This window comes from Molossus molossus, unplaced genomic scaffold, assembly GCF_014108415.1.
Source record: "Molossus molossus isolate mMolMol1 unplaced genomic scaffold, mMolMol1.p scaffold_m16_p_4, whole genome shotgun sequence".
NCBI lineage: Eukaryota > Metazoa > Chordata > Mammalia > Chiroptera > Molossidae > Molossus > Molossus molossus.
In genome coordinates this window covers 82,098,212-82,116,093 of record NW_023425377.1, presented here as the reverse complement: position 1 = coordinate 82,116,093, position 17,882 = coordinate 82,098,212, and the positions used below count along the sequence as shown (strand labels likewise).

At 41.1% G+C, this 17,882-nt stretch overlaps 1 non-coding gene across 1 annotated transcript; it reads right to left on the bottom strand.

Moving 5' to 3' along the window:
• Positions 1-4,900: 4,900 nt before the first annotated feature.
• LOC118616589 lies at positions 4,901-5,004 on the bottom strand. Its single transcript, XR_004956585.1, has one exon. It is a non-coding gene; the product is annotated as a U6 spliceosomal RNA (small nuclear RNA).
• Positions 5,005-17,882: the final 12,878 nt, after the last annotated feature.

Genomic DNA, 17,882 nt, shown 5'->3' with positions numbered 1-17,882 from the left:
ACCTTTGCCATTTTAATTATGATGTGTTGTGGTGTGGGCCTATTTAGGTTCATCTTGTTTAGGATTCCCTGTGCTTTTTGGACTTGTATGTCTATTTCTTTTGTTAAGTTAGAGAAGTTTTCAATCACTATTTCTTCAAATAGATTTTTTTTTTTTTTTTATCACCAGAGGACATTTTCCCATTTTTTTGTTCAGGTAGAGTGGGAGGGAGAGAGAGGAACAGAGAGAGAGAGAAAGATCGATGTGAAAGGAACACATCGAGTGGCTGACACCCGCACGACCGACCAGGGCCGGGGACAAACTGCAACCGAGGTACATGCCCCCAGCGGGAACCGAACCCAGGTCTCTCCGGACCGCAGGCCGACGCTCTAACCGCTGAGCCAAACTGGCCAGGGCTCAAATAGATTTTTAATCCCTTGCTGCCTCTCTTCTCCTTTGGTACCCATATGATGTGTTCCAGATGCCCCTGAAGCTACCTTCATCTTTTCTTTTTTTTTTTTTCCTTTTTTTTTGTTCCAATTGGGTGTTTTCTGCTACCTCAATTGTTTTATCTAACATGCTGTCGATTCCTTCTAGTGTAGTCTTCATTTCTGACTGATTTTATATGGTTTTTGTCCTTTTTTGTGCTTACTCTTTCTTGAATTTCTCATTAAGTTCACAGAGCATAATTTTAACCAGTGTTTGGAACTCTGTGTCCGATAGATTGCTTGCCTCCATTTCATTTAGTTCTTTTTCTGGAGTTTTCTCCTTTTCATTCATTTGGGACATGTTTCTTTGTCTCATTTTGGCTGTCTCTGTGTTTGCTACTATGTGTTAGGTAACCCTGCTACATTTCCCATTCTTTGCAGAGTGGTTTTATATAGTAGGTGACTTGTGGGGCCCAGTGGTGCAGTTTCCTTAGTCACCTGAGCTGGGCACTCCAGAAGTGTTCCTTGTTTGGGTTGTTTGGCCTCCTGCTGTAGTTGAGCCTTGATTGCTGTTGGCATGTCAGTGGGTGGGGGTGACCCTCAGGCTGACTATGAGAATTGGCCATGACCACAATGTACAAGCTGCTATGAAACAGGATTCACCCCAGCAGGCTCTGGTGCCTGCCAAGACCACCCTTTGGGTCAGCTAATCAGGTGGTGCTTTGTTGTGGTCTGAAGCCCATCAGTGGGTGTATTGGTCCTGAGGCCTCTTGGGAAGGGCTCCAGTGCAAACCAAGGTCAGCTACTGCCTGTGACCAGCCCAGAGCTACCTGGAGACATGTGGAAGAATTCATGGTGCAAACCAAGGCCAGCAGCCACCAATACCAATTCTGCAGCTGCTCAACAAATATCACAGAACACCCCAATGCCTGCCACCACTTGCTGACTGCCTGTAAGTCTCAGCTTCTGAAAGAGCCTTGGGTGGTACAAGAATTGGATGAGGTGAGATTTCAGGGAGTCACCAGGGTTAAGTGAGTGGTGTTCACCTAGCTAATGCAGATTTAGATTTTGTTGTGTGTGGGGAACACTCAACACAGAAAAAATGATGCCTACCTGGTGGCTGTGTGGGAGGAGGGCTCAACACAAGGACAATGGTGGTTGTCTCTCCAGCCCTGGCCCTGAAGCCAGTGTTTCTCCTTGTATGTCTCCGGCACCCCCTGAGCTGCTGTCCTTTTTCTGGAGCCCAGGGGAAGTACTTGAGAGTGAATGTGTGCGGGCCCTTTAAGAGGATACCTAAGCCCGGCCAGTGTGGCTCAGTGGTTGAGCACTGACCTATACATTAAGAGATTGCCTATTTGATTCCTGATCAGGACACATATCCAGGTTGTGGGCCAAATCCCCAGTAGGGGCATGCAGGAGGTGGCCAGTCAATGTTCTCTCTCATCAATGTTTCTCTCTCTCTCTCTCCCTCTCCCTTCCTCTAACTCTAAAGTCAATAAAGAAGAAGAAAGTAAAAGAACAAAAAAAGAGGACACCTGGGTTTTCAGCCACCTTCTGTCTTATCTGGACGAATGGAATCCCCAATGATTTTCACAGCCAGATGTTGTGGGGGTTCCTTTCAGAACTGGTGAGCAGTGTGGGACTGGGACCCCTCACTTTTGTTTTTTTGAATCCTCGCCCGAGGACATCTTTCCATTTTTTGTTCAGATAGAGCGAGAGAGAAACATCAACGTGAAAGGGACACATCGAGTGGCCGCCACCCACACGACCCAACCAGGGCTGGGGACAAACTGCAACAGAGGTATATGCCCTTAGCGGGAACCGAACCCAGGTCTCTCTGGACCGTAGGCCAATGCTCTAACCACTGAGCAAACTGGTCAGGGCTTTTTTTTTTTTCCTCACCTGAGGACATTTTTCCATTTTTTTGTCCAGGTAGAGTGGGAGGGAAAGAGAGGAAGAGAGAGAGAGAGAGAGAGAGAGAGAGAGAAACATCGACGTGAAAGGGACACATCGAGTGGCTGCCCACCCGCACGACCAACCAGGGCCAGGGACAAACTGCAACCGAGGTACATGCCCTTAGCGGGAACCGAACCCAGGTCTCTCTGGACCGCAGGCCAACTCTCTAACCGCTGAGCCAAACCGGCCAGGGCTTTTTGGTTCTTTATTACTTTTCTAAAGAGAGAGGAAGGGAGAGAGAGAGATAGAAACATCGATGAGAGAACATCGATTGGCTGCCACCTGCATGTCCCCCACTGGGGATTGGGCCCACAACCTGGGCATGTGACCTGACCAGGAATCAACACACAACCACTGAGCCACATAGGCCTGGGGGGACCCCTCACCTCTTAGTGGGACCGCTGCAACTTAAATATCCCTCCCAATTCTCAACTGGTTGTGGGGCCAGCCCATTTTACATCTCTGCCCCTCCTACACCTTGACTGGCTTATTCTTCATATCCTTAATTATAGAACTTCTGTTCAGCTAGTTTTTAGATGGTTCTCCAGGTTAATTGTTGTATATATATATTTTTAATCTCACCTGAGGATATTTTTCCATTGATTTTCTAGATAGAATGGAAGGGAGGGAAGGAAACACTGATGTGAGACACATTGATTAGTTGCCTCCTGCACAACCACAACTGGGATGTGGGATTGAACCTGCAACCCAGGCATGTGCCCTCAACCAGGAATCAAACCCTTTGGTCCACAGGCCAACGTTCTAAGCCAAATCAGCCAGGACTAGATTGTTTCATTTGTTAATCCTCACCCAAGAATATTTTTCCATTGATTTTAGGTAGTGGAAGAGAGAGAAACCTTGATGTGGGAGACATCAATTGGTTACCTCCTGCACAATCCCAACCAGAGCCAGTATCAAACCCACAACCCATGTATGTGCCCTTGAATGGAATCAAACCCGTGACCCTTCAGTCCACAGACTGACACTCTAACTGCTGAGCCAATCTAACTAGGGTTGGGTTGTTTTATAATTTAGTTGCAATGTTGATGTGGACATGGGAGAACACAGTGTTTACCTACTCTGTCATCTTGACTGGAACTCTACTTATGATTAGTGATATTGAGCATCTTTGTGTGTGTCTGTTGGACATGTAAGTCCTCTGGAGAAATGTCCATACATATGTTCTGCCCGTTTTTAAATCAGATTGGTTAGGTTTTTTTAATGTTGAGCTGTATGAGTTCTTTATATATGTTGGATATTAAACCCTTATAGGGTATATCATTTGCAAATATACTCTCCCATTTAGTAGACTGCCTATTTTGTTGGTTTCCTTTGTGATCAAAAGCTTTTTAGTTTGATACAGTCCTATTAAGTTTTGCTTTTTTCCTTTGCCCAAGACATATCTAAATAAAAAATAAATATTGCTAAAACCAATGTCAGTTTATTGCCTTTGATTTCTCCTAAGAGTTTTATAATTTTACACCTTACCTTTAAATCTTTAATCTATGTTGGGGTGTTTTATATATGATATACCAAAATAGTCTCATTTTTATTTTTTTGCATGTATTTACCCAAGGTTCTCCCAACCCCTCATTAAAAAGACTCTTTACGCTATTGTATTTTCTTGACTCCTTTAGCATAGATTTACTGTATAGGAGTGCTCTTTATTCTGTTCCACTGATCTCTGTGTTTTTATTCCAGTAGAATGCTGTTTTGACTACCATAGTTGTGTAATAAAGTTTAATACCAGATAGTGTGATACCTCCAACTTTGTTCTTCGATTACTGCCTTGGCTACTAGTGGTCTTTTGTTGTTCCATATACATTTTTGGATAATTTATTCCAGTTCATTACTATTTTGATAGGGATTGCATTGAACCTGTAGATTACTTTGGATAGCATGAAATTCTAATTATGTTAATTTCTAGCCATGACCATGATATATGCTTCCATTTATTTGTATCTTCAATTTCTATATTCAAGGTCTTCAATTTTCCAAGTGCAGGTATTTTACCTCAATTAAACTTATTTCTAGGTGTTTTCTTTTTAGGCAATTGTAAATAAAAATTTTAATTAATTTTTCTGAGTTTGGTATTTGTGTATAAAAATGCAACTGATTTCTGACTATTAATTTTGTATCCTGCTACTTTACTGAATTTATCAGTTCTAATAGTTTTTTTTGGAGGAATCTTTAGGGTTATCTATATATAATACAGTGTCATCTACAATTAACCGTTTTTCTTTCCCCATTTCTATCTGGATACGTTTTCTCTGGATATGATTGCTATGGCTAGGATTTTCACTATTATGTTGAATAAAAGTGGTAAAAGTGATTATCTTTGTAATGATTCCTAATCTTGAAAAAAAGTTTTCAGTTTTTTCACCATTGAGTACGAGTAGCTGTGGGTTTGTCATATATGATGACCTTTGTTATGTTGAGATGTTTTCCTCTATTCCCACTTTGCTGAGAATTTGTATCATAAATAGATGTGGGGTTTCATTAAATGCCTCTTCTGTATCTACTGATCAGATTATATTATTAATATGGAATCCTTCACGAATTTGCGTGTCATCCTTGCACAGGGGCCATGCTAATCTCTGTATCGTTCCAATTTTAGTATATGTGCTACCGAAGCGAGCACTGATTATATTATTTTTATTCTTCATTTTGTTTATATGATTTATCATGTTAATTGATTTGCAGATATTAAACCAACCTTGCATTTTAGGAAAAAATCCCACTTGATCATGATGTATAATCTTTTTAATGTATCACTAATTTTTTTTTTTTTATCCTCACCCCAGGACATTTTTCCATTTTTTGTTCAGATAGAGCAGGAGGGAGAGAGAGAGAGAGAGAAACATCGATGTGAAGGGACACATTGAGTGGCTGCCACCCACACGACCAACCAGGGCCGGGGACAAACTGCAACCGAGGTATGTGCCCTTAGCGGGAACCGAACCCGGGTCTCTCAGGACCGCAGGCCGACGCTCTAACCGCTGAGCCAAACCGGCCAGGGCAATGTATCACTAATTTGGTTTGCTAGTATTTTTTAAGGAATTTTGTATCTATGTCCATCAAGGATGTTGGCCTATAATTTTCTTTTTTTGTAGTGTCTTTGTCTGGTTTTGGTATCAGGGTAATGCTGGATCTTGCTTGGGTTGACTAAGAATTTTATGGAGGATGGCCGAGGAAAATTTTCATGTAGGAATGAAGCATTCCTATAAAGATACCCACATTTGGCTCATCTGGAGTCATGCATGTAATGGCTGGTTTTTCCTAGATGTTTGTTCAGACTCTACACATCACAAAATTAACATAGGAAATCATGCCTCCAAGGCCAACAAGTACCATAAAGTGTCAGTCTCCCATTTATACTAAGATGGCCAAGAGGAGGATCTTTTGATACTTCTAAATTAATCTTTTTGTGTGCACAATTAGAAAAAGCTTGTTATAAAATTAGGCATCATGAATGATAAATATATTTAATTGGTCTCTTGAAGTTTCAAAAGTAGGATTTAGATAAATGGATCAATCTGTGACACTGTTTAAATGTCAACTCAATTATCGGGGTATCATAAAATGGCAGTCCTTATTTTAAAAAGGGGAAGGTAATTTGGAACTTGACCTGTCAAGGACACACATAAATTATAAAATGCCTCACAAACAGAATTTGAATTATTCTCTTTGTGCCTGTGTTTATATATGTATGTTTAAATGTGAGATAATTTTCTACCTCGAGATGGTTTTGTTAAAATTAATTTAAAGACAGGCACTTGTAAGGATTGGATATTCTAAAATATATAAACAAACTCAAATGCTTTTTCAAGTTTACATGACCTAAAATTAATCTTTAGTAAATAAAAGTTAGTTTAAAGTTTTGTTTTAAGTATAACAGACATGTCTTTTGAGTCACTGATATTAAATATAATATTTATATTTTACCCAGATTTCAAAAAAATAAGTCTATGTTAATCATTGATTTTGATGTCTATAAAGTGTTTCTAGAGGTTATAAACTGTCCAATATAAATACTGCTGATTGCTTACTTCTTAGTTTTCATTAGAAACTGAGGTTTTAAGGGTTAAAATCTCAATATCTACAGGAATAACAGTGCAGTATTCCAGGACCTCTGGAACATCTAAAAAAGATTTGTCTTTTATGTTAAATTTTATGGGAAGCATAGTAAAATAAGTGATTAAAAAATTTTAGGATAGCCCTGGCCGGTTTGGCTCAGCGGTTGGAGCTTCGGCCTGCGGTCCTGAGAGACCCGGGTTCGGTTCCCGCTAGGGGCACGTACCTCGGTTGCAGTTTGTCCCCGGCCCTGGTCGGTTGTGTGGGTGGCAGCCACTCGATGTGTTACTTTTGCATCGATGTTTCTCTCTCTCTCTCTGTTCCTCTCTCTCCCTCCCACTCTACCTGAACAAAAGATGGAAAGTTGTCCTCGGGTGAGGATAAAAAAAAAAAAAAAAATTTTAGGATATATTGTATGGGTAAACAATGGTTGTAAATTAAACAAATAGTCACAGCTATTAAAAACCAAGACAGCCACTTGGTTCTTTAATGATCCCTGACTCCCCAAATTTCAGTTTTTGCATTACCTCATGCACCATAGTGCATTTAAACTGAGTTAAATTGGATGAAGGATCTTATGAACTGATTATTGAAAGGAGATATCTTACACTATTGCCAATGTTTGATAGAGTTGCTTTAAGAAAATGCCAAGTTGGTAATTAATGACTTCCTTTCACAAAAAGTTCCCAGAAAACAAAGACTTTAGATACTGTTTTTTGAAAAGAAATTAAATAAAATCCACTCTCCACCTCACTGGAAGGAATCTTATCAGATGTCTAACTGCGCATGAACACCTACCCTTGTCTCTAACAATCACTAATGGACATCAAAAATTCCTTTAGGATGAGAAGCAATTGACATCAAAGGTAGCAGCTATCCCAAGACATTGACAAGGCCTGTATACCTACGGATTTTTGTTGAGCTCAAAATCAATTTTGTTTGATTGGTTTTACCTTTCTGCAAAATCCTAATCTCAAAACCAACCCTAACTCAAAAACATGTAACAATGTCAACCCTAAATTTAGCACTAATCCTCACATCAAATCTAATGCTAATCCTGCACCTAACCACAACCCTAAACCTAATCATAACCATAATCCTAACCTAAAACTTATACCTAACTCTAACACTAATTGTAACCCCAAATTTAGCGTATAACTAACCTCAAACCTAACTGTAACCATAAAACTAATCATAGTCTCAACTCTAACCCTAATCGTAACCCAAACCCTAAAATAAACCTTTATCTAACCTTACTCCTAAGCATAACATTATACCTAAATACAATCCTACTCCTAACATCAACTTAATGCTATACTTAAATCTACTCTAAGCCTAATACTATCCCTAACCTCAAACCTAACCCTAAATATAAGTCTAATCCTAACCTCAAACCTAACCATAATCTTAACCCTAACCATAATCTTAACCCTAATCTTGTTAATCCTAACCTATACCAAAATTCAACCCTAAATTTAATCTTAACCGTTTATTATATCCAACCAAAATTCTACCCCTAACCATATCCCTAATACAAACCAAAACCTTATCTCAAACCTAATCCTAATCCTTACCCTAACCTCAATACTAACCATAACCCTGTTACTAAACCTTTATTTTATTCCTAAACCAAAACCTAAGCCTAACATTCAAACCTAATTTTAACATTAACCTTAACCCTAACCATAACCCTACCTTAATTTTAACCTCAACCTGAATGCTAACTTTAACCCTAATATTATGCCTAACTTTATACCTAAGATCAACCCTAATTCTAACCAACCCATGACTCTTTGGTCCACGGGCCAACACTGAGCCAGCCAGGGCCCTAACCCTAAATTATTAACATCACCTATCTTCAACACTAAACCTAACCCTAACCCTAACGCTATACACAAATTCAACCATAATTTGATCCCTAAACTTAGTCCTAAACTCAACCCTAATCCAAATCCCAATCTTTCTTAACCCTAATCCTAACCTTGTACCTAACTACAAAATTAATACTGATCTTATCCTAAATCTATACCTAGCCTCTTAATAAACCTAATTTGCAAAACCTAATTTCATAAGCCTAACAAAACACTTAAAACTACCTAAGCCACTCACCTAGAGTTACACTATACCTAACCACCATCTTAATCCTAACCTTAACCCTACTCTAAACCTAACCCTACTGCTAAATTTAACCCTAACTTCAACCCTACCCCTAACACTGTCCTAAATCTAACTTCATATCAAATATCAACACTAAACCTAACCTTTACCCTAAACATAACCTCAACATAATTTTAACCCTAATACCGAATCACAACCCTAACCAAAACCCTATATATAAGCTCAACCCTAACACTAATCAAAACCCTTAAACTCTACCTAACCCTCTCCATAAATGAAACTTATAACCATAACCCTAAACTCAAACCTGTAATTAATCTCAAGCCTAACCCTAATCCTAACCATAACCCTCTAACCTCAACACTGAACCTACCCTAACCCTAAACCTAACTCTATACTTAACCTCAAACCCTAACCCTATACCTAAACTCAAACCTAACCTTAACATTAAGCCTTAACCTAAGCTTATACACAACCTAAACCCTAACACAAAATATAACCATACATCTAACCTCTCTGTAACCCTAACCCTATATGGAACAGTAAGCCTAACACTTATTCTATACCTAAAACTCTCCTTAAACCTAACCCTAACCATAACTCTAATCCTAAACTCAATCCTACCTAAACTTAACCTTAAACCTAAGCCTATACACCCTCAACTATAATCCTAACCTTAAGTGTAACCCTAACCCGAACCTCAATTCTAAATATAACCCTACCCTAACCCTTACCTAATCACAACCCCAACCCAATCCCTAACCATAACCCAACCCTATACCTATTTTCAACCTTAACCCTAAATCTAACATTAACACCAAACCCTCTTCAAAAACCTAACCCTTACACTAACCTGGACCCCTACCCTGACTCTTTACCTATACACAACCCTAACCTTCTAAATAACCCTAAACTTAACCCTACCCAAAAACCTAATAAAATCTCTACCATTACCTAAACCCAAACCTTATACCTAAACTCAATCCTAACTGTCAACCTAACCCTATAACTAACCTCAACCGTAATCCTATCCCTGTACCTAATATCAAGACAATCCTAACCCTACACATAACTTTAAACCATTTCAATCATGACCATAACACTATTCCTAAACTCATCACTAATCTGAAACCTAACCCTATACCTTACCTAAACCTTTAATCTTACCCTAACACTAACCATAACCCTATACCTAACCTCAAACCTAACCCTATAACTAACCTCAACCTAACTCTAATCCTAAAAGTAACCCACCAAACCCTAAACCTATATGTAAACTTAACCCTAACATTAAACCTAACCTTCTAAACTTAACCAACCACATCTAGACTGGTAAAGGGGCAAAGACACAGACCAAGCTAGTCCTACACCCATGTGTGTCAGATAAAAATCGGAGGGATATCTCTGCTGGGGAGGTCCCTCCTGAGGAGCAAGGGGTCCCAGCCCTTATCAGCATCCCCGGTGCCAGGAAGAGAAGTCCTCATAACTTCTGGCTGTAAAAGTGAGCCGAGACTGAGGCTGAGGGAGACAGAGGGCTTCTGGAGTCCAAGGCAGTTCCTCTTAAAGGGCCCACACACAGACTTACTCAGACTCACTCCCTCTGAGCTCCAGCACCGGCGCAGCAGCTTGAAAGAAACCAGGGACATAGGTGAAGAAACAGAACTGCCTGGCATCAGAGCAAGAACTTGGGAGGGGGCAGCTTTGTGTCAGACAAAAGTGGCAAAGGTCATTGTTCCTTTTCTGACACACCTGGGACTCTTTGGACTGCAGGCCAATGCTCTGACCACTGAGCCAAACCAGCCAGGGCTAAAAGGCCTTCTTTAAGAAGTAAAAAAGAAAGATAAAAAATATGAACAATTAAATGGCAATAAATATGTACCTGTCAACAATTGAACCTAAAAAAAAAACAACAATATAGGACTTCCGGTCAAGATGGCGGCGTAGGTAAACGCGGTATCGTGTCCTCCCACAACCACATCAAAGTCACAACTAAACTACAGAACAACCATCATTCAAAACCGCCTGAAATCAAGCTGAATGGAAGTCCTACAACTACGGAATTAAAGCAGCAGCCACATCCAGACTGGTAGGAGGGGCGGAGGGGCGGAGGGGCGGAGGCGCGAGGGGAGGAGGGGCGGAGGCACGAGGGCAGGTGGTGAGATGGGCTGGTCCCACACCCACGTGTGGCGGATAAAAATCAGGAGGTTCCCTCGGCTGGGAAGGTCCTTCCTGAAGACTGAGGGGGTCCCTATCCCACACCAGGTGCCCCACTCAGGGTTCCAGTGCCAGGAAGAGAATCCCCATAACTTCTGGCTGGAAAAACCAGCGGGAACTGAGGCTCAGAGAAGCTGACCTGGCTGGAGCCCCAGGCAGCTCCCTAAAGGGCCCGCGCACGGACTTATCAGACTCTCTCCCTCTAAGCTTGGAGGGGAGGCAGCTCGAGGGGCGCCAGAGACATACAAGGAAGAACTGAGCTATTTGGTACTGGAGCGAGGGCTGGAGAGGGGGCTGTCTCAGGGACAAACGTGCTGTCAGAGGCCTTTGTTCCTTTGGTGAGCCCTTCCCGGGGGCGGCAGACAGAAGCCATATCTGGGACTCCAGCAACCTGGCTCACACTGGTAGCCCCGCCCTGGTGACCCCCTGAGGCCCCGCCCCACCCCACCCCACCCCACCCCACCCCACCCCACCCCACCCCACCCAACTTTCAGGCCCACCCAAGCTGTTGCCACTTGCTTAACCATAGGATTGGCCTGTCTTGGATCCTGCTTCAGGATTTTCCTAAATTGTTTCAAACGAGCAGCATCTGGTCTCAGCTAGCCCCATACCTCTCATTAAGTAATACACTGGAACAAACACAGGGAGGCAGCCAAAATGAGGAGACAAAGAAACAGGTCCCAAATGAAAGAACAGAACAAAACCCCAAGAAAAGAACTAAGCGAAATGGAGATAAGCAACCTAACAGATGCTGAGTTCAAAATACTGCTTATAAGGATGCTCAATGAACTTAGTGAGAACCTGTGAACTAATGGAGGGCCTCAAGAGCATAAAAAAGGACCAGTTAGAAATCATGGATACACAGTTAGAATTGAAGGAGGCACTAACTGAAATAAAGAATAATTTACACAGCTTCAATAATAGAGTACGTAAATCCAAGAAGCAAACCATCGATTTGGAATATAAGGAAGCAAAAAACGCCCAATCAGAACAGCAAAAAGAAAAAGGAATCCAAAAAAATGAGGAGAGTGTAAGGAGCCTCTGGGACAACTTCAAGTGTGCCAACATTCGCATCTTGGGGGTGCCAGAAGGAGAAGAGCGAGAACAAGAAATCGAAAGCCTGTTTGAAACAATAATGGCAGAAAACTTTCCTAACTTGGTGAAGGAAACAGACATACAAGTCCAGGAAGCACAGAGAGTCCCAAACAAGATGAACCCCAAGAGGCCCACACCAAGACACATCATCATCAAAATGCAAAAGGTTCAAGACAAAGAGAGAATCTTAAAAGCAGCAAGAGAAAGGCAGCTAGTTACCTACAAGGGAATTCCCATTAGGCTGTCAGCTGATTTCTCAAAAGAAACTTTGCAGGCCAGAAGGGAGTGGCAAGAAATATTCAGAGTGATGAAAAGCAAGAACCTACAACCAAGATTACTCTATCCTGCAAAGCTGTCATTTAGAATCGATGGACATATAAAAACTTTCCCAGACAAGAAAAAGTTAAAGGAGTTCATCACTACCAAACCGTTATTATATGAAATGATGGTCTTTTTGAAAAAAAGATAAAATGTATGAACAAACAAAATGGCAATGAATACATATCTATTAACAATGGAATCTACAAACAAAATGAACAGGTAGAACAGAAACATTCTCATAGATACAGAGAACATTTTGTTGGTTGCCAGTTGAGAGGGGGGTTGGGGGAATGGGTGAAAAAGGTGAAGGGATTAAAAGTACAAATTCATTGCTAGACTGACAAACCTCAAAGGGAAAGGGGTTGGGGGGGTGGGAAGAAATAAACCAAAGAACTTATATGCATAACCAATGGACACAGACAATAGTGTGGGAAAAGGTGGGAGGGGGGCGGGAGTGGGGAGGAGGGGGGTCAATGGGGGAAAAATGTGGAACATCTGTAATACATTTTACATCCAACAATAAAGATTTAAAATATATATATATATATATATGTGTGTATATATATATATATATATACATACATACATATATAAACAAGTAGAACAGAAACAGAGTCATAGATACAGAGAACATTTTGATGGTAGCCAGATGGGCAGGGGCTGAGGGATGGGTGAAAAAGGTGAAGGGATTAAGAAGTACAAATCGGCCCTGGCCGGTTTGGCTCAGCGGTTGGAGCGTCGGCCTGGGGTACAGAGAGACCCGGGTTCGGTTCCCGCTAAGGGCACGTACCTCGGTTGCAGTTTGTCCCCGGCCCTGGTTGGTCGTGTGGGTGGCAGCCACTCGATGTGTCCCTTCACATCGATGTCTCTCTCTCTCTCTCATCCTCTCTCTCCCTCCTGCTCTATCTGAACAAAAAATGGAAAAATGTCCTCGGTTGAGGATTAAAAAAAAAAAAAAAGAAGAAGAAGTACAAATCAGCCCAGCCAATGTGGCTCAGTGGATTGAGCATCATCCCATGGAATGAGAGGTCCTGATTCTATTCCCAGTCAGGCCACATGCCCAGGTTGCGGCTGGATCCCCCGTAGGGGGTGTGTAGGAGGCAGCTGATCAATGTTTCTCTCTCACATTAATATTTCTATCTCTCTCTCCCTTCCTCGCTAAAAAAAATCAATAAAAACATTTATTTTTAAAAACCAATTCCAGGCTGAACCCTTCTGGGCTCAGCCCACCTGCACCCAGGCATATGCAATAAAACCATATTGCTCTAAAAAAAAAAAAAAAAAAAAAAAAAGCAAGCCAGCCCTGGCCAGTTTGGCTCAGCAGTTAGAGCGTCGGCCTGCGGTCCGGAGACCCAGGTTCGGTGCCCGCTAAGGGCACATACTTCGGTTGCAGTTTGTCCCCGGCCCTGGTTGGTCGTGCGGGTGGCAGCCACTCGATGTGTCCCTTCACGTCGATGTTTCTCTCTCTCTCTCCCTCCCACTCTATCTGTACAAAAAATGGAAAAATATCCTCGGGTGAGGATAAAAAATAAAAATAAAAAACAAGTCCATTAAAAAAAATGAAGTACAAATTGGTTGTTACAGAATAGTCATGAGGATGTAAAGTACAGCATAGGGAATAGAGTCAATAATACCCTAATAACTATATATGATGTCAGATGGTACAAGATTTATTGGAATGATCACTGGGGTGTACAGCTGAAACTAATATAATATTGTATATCAACTGTAATTGAAAGATAAAAAGTGACTTTAAAAAAACATAACTCAGACTACTTAAGATTTGGTTTTCTCCTCTGTGGGGGAAAAAGAAAGATAATGAGAGAATAATAATAGTATTCCTAATTTATCAGATTACCAAGAGAGTTATTGTGATGAATAAATTTGATAATTAACATAGAGGACTTAACTGTGGTTACTGACACACATTTACAAGTTCTTAAAAATGTTAACTTTTACTATTATTTTCTAGATTCACCTGCATTTTTAGTAGTATATACCAATTGGTTTGTCTACCACCAAACATTTATAAAACATTTAGTATTATTATGGGCTAAAAAAACACATTAACAATATGGAGTGTCTGTTCTTGTGAAGTTTCCAATCTAATTTGAGAGACAAAGCAGACTTAAAATGTATAAATAAAATGTGGTATAAACATACATTGGAATATTATTCAGCCTTAAAAAGGAAGGAAATTCTGACATGCTACAACATGAATTAACCTTGAAGACATTATGCTAAGTGGGGGAAAAATATTAAAAAGGACAAATATTGTATGATATACCTAGAATAGTCAAATTCATAGAGACAGCAGAGTAGGTATGTGCACACCAGCATCACTACAAATACATGAGTAATGCATTGTGCTATAATCTTAGGACAGCTGCATCATAACTAGACCATAGGAATTTTTCAGCTCCATTATGATCTTATGGGATCATGGTTGTATATGTAGTCTATCATTGACCAAAATGTGATTATGTGACACATGATTATACATATATGAATAGAATTGAAATGAGAGCCCAGAAATAAGCCCATCTGTCCACAGACATCTGATGTTTGACAAGGATGGACCATCATCAAATTAGGTCAAGAAAAGGTCTTTTCAACAAACGGTGCTGAGTGACTGACTATTCACCTGCAAAACAATGAAATTGGACCCTCACATCACATACAAAAATTAATTCAGCCCTGGTTGGTGTCGCCCAGTGGTTGGAGCATTGGCCCACACTCCGAAGGGTCACAAGTTCGATTCCCGGTCAAGGACACACATCTGGGTTGCAAGTTTAATCCCAGCCCGGTACTGAAGGCAACCAATCAATGTTTCTCTCCCTCCCTCCCTCCCACTCTATCTAAAAATCAGTGGGAAAACATCATCAGGTGAGGATTTAAAAAAAAAAAAAGAATTGCTAAACTCCAACAACAACAAAAAATGACACCAATTGCTAGAGGGTGAAGAATAGAAACTCTCCTTAATTATTGGTGAAACATACAACCACTTTGGAAGATAATTTGGTAGTTTTTCCACAGTCTCACCTTAAGATCCCAAATACAATTGTTACTCCAGTGTTTCTGCAATTGCTTTAAAACCTACGCCCAGCCCTGGCCAATTTGGCTCAGAGGTTGGAGGGTCAGCCTGTGGGCCAGAGTCCCGGGTTCAGTTCCCGCTAGGGGCACATACCAAAAAAAAAACCTACATCCAAACAAAAACTAGCATGGAATTATGCACAGCAGCTCTATTCATAACAGCTAAACACTTAAATTAGGATGTCCTTCTGAGGAGACAGAGGCATTAAGGGACAGGAACACGGGAAGGGAAGGCTGTGGGAGGTTTTCTTTATTTTATTTATTGATTGATTGATTGATTGATTTTAGAGAGAGAGGAAGGGTGAGGGAGAGAGAGAAACACTGATGAGAGAGAACACTGACTGGCCACCTCCTGCATGCTGGGGGAGGTTTTTGAGGACTTGGAGCTCAGCACACAGGTAGAACACAGTACACAGTATATCTGAAGGTTTATCTGGACTCTACAGATCTCAAAATAAAACTAAACTCAACATGGGAAATTATGCTTACAAGGCCAGAAACTCCCAGCCCCCATTAACACTCTGACTTATAGAAATGAAAAGCATGATTGCAAATTAGAAGCTCTTGTGCCCTGGCCAATTTGGCTCAGCGGTTGGAGCGTCGGCCTGCGGTCTGGAGAGACCCGGGTTCGGTTCCCGCTAAGGGCATGTACCTCGGTTGCAGTTTGTCCCCGGCCCTGGTTGGGTGGTGTGGGTGGCAGCCACTCGATGTGTCCCTTTCACGTCGATGTTTCTCTCTCTCTCTCTCCCTCCCAAAAAAAAAAAAGAAGCTCTTGGAAGGAGCAGAGATCAATTACATAACAAATAAAAAAACCAGAAAGGCTGGTTTCAGGCAAGAGAGGAACATGGATTGTATAGTTCCTTTTTCTGGAACCCTGATAGATTTGCAAATGAATTTTATTTACTGGTAAAGAATATAGTGCTGGCAAATCTGATCTATTCCAATTAATATATCTACTGATTTCTGGGAGCAAGGCAACTGGATTGCAGAATGAGTTCCGCTGCGAAACTGGAGTATGTTTCTATTGCAGAAAGCCAGGTTACCTTAAAAAGGATTATAGGAAACCAAAATTGGATTTAGAAAAGAAACCAAAAGCAAGCATAGGGTTGTTCCAAGGGCATTTCCCCTCCTCCTCACTGATAGTCTGCGAGAAGTTGAAATTACCATAAAAAGGAAAGTTACTGAGGCCCCTAGAGATACTTGGGGCTACTTTATTTGTTCTTAACCACACCCAACTAAATTGTCTCTTCCCTTGGGAATAAAGCTTCTGTACAAATGTCAGGGATAGCTAATCAACATCTGTTTTTAAATCAAAACCTGTCCACTTCCAACTAAGGAATGTTATGGGACAATGTATATTTTTGCTAATCAAATCTGCCCCAATTCACCTGACAGGGTGAGCTTTTTTTAAATCAGTGATGCCCACATATGTTTTTTCCAGAAAGGTAGTATGAATTTAGAGCTAGATGACCTAGGGCTAATCCCAGTTAAGGGGGAAACACAAGCTTTAAAATGTATGGGTGTTGCTAAGGCAGAATTCCTTGAAAGGATCAATCAGAAGCTAGCAAGGCATATATCTACCCCTAGACAAAGGAGCCTCACCGGCAACCCACTTGGATCCCCTCCCTGCTGAAGGGCGTCTGTTCTTCCAATAAATTTTGCTTTCTCTTGCCCCTTTGTCTGTGAACTCATTCTTCAATTTTGCGAGACAACAAACCCAGATCCGATCACTGCCTCTTGGTTTCATCTTAGTAGATGAATGAATGCATAAGCAAAGCGGGGTGTATCCATGTGAAGGAAAGCAGAACATGCCACCCCCAAATAATGCCTCTTTTTCATTAGGATTATTTTGAGCTGATTTTTCTTTTAAAACTAGACACAGCAGAATCTCTGTTGCTCTTTTGTGAGGTAAATTTACATTTATAAGGAAATCTCCACGTGTAGGGGTGTCTCCCTCTGTACCAGGAAAAGAAGAAAGAAAATCTCAAGACTCTTCAATGGAGAAGGCCTAGACTTAAATCTGCATTAACAACCATACCCTTGTTTACTGTTCTGCTGGATAACCTGCCTTAACTGGATTCCCCACTATCCCAACATCTTTTTGTTTTTAGCTCAAGATGGTATCTAAGGTGATGACTTGGGCTATTTCAGGAAGCTACTCAGTATTCCTGGTTCTCTCTCATGTATACAGGAGATAAATTTGGTTTCCTCTGTTAGTCTGTCTTTATTACAGGGGAGTCTCAGCAAGAACCTAGAAGAGTAGAAGGAAATTAATTTCCCTCTCCTACACAAGCAATGGAACACAATTCAACAATAGAAAGGAATGAACCATCAACCAGTGGAAGAAACAGGGGTTCTACCCAAAGTAACCTCACAGGGAGATCTAATCACAAATTCCTAACTCTGAAGGTCATGGTGGGTAGTCATGCCCCAGACATCTAACTCTTTTAGTAAAAGGTTTTATCTTTGCCTTAAGCAAGCCCTGTCCATTTTTGTGCATCGGGGTTAGCACACCTTTGAAATAAGCATAACTGCCCTCAAGAGAGCACATAATCTTATTAACTATCCTGTAATCCAGCCCACCCCACCCCTACCTGGCCTTGC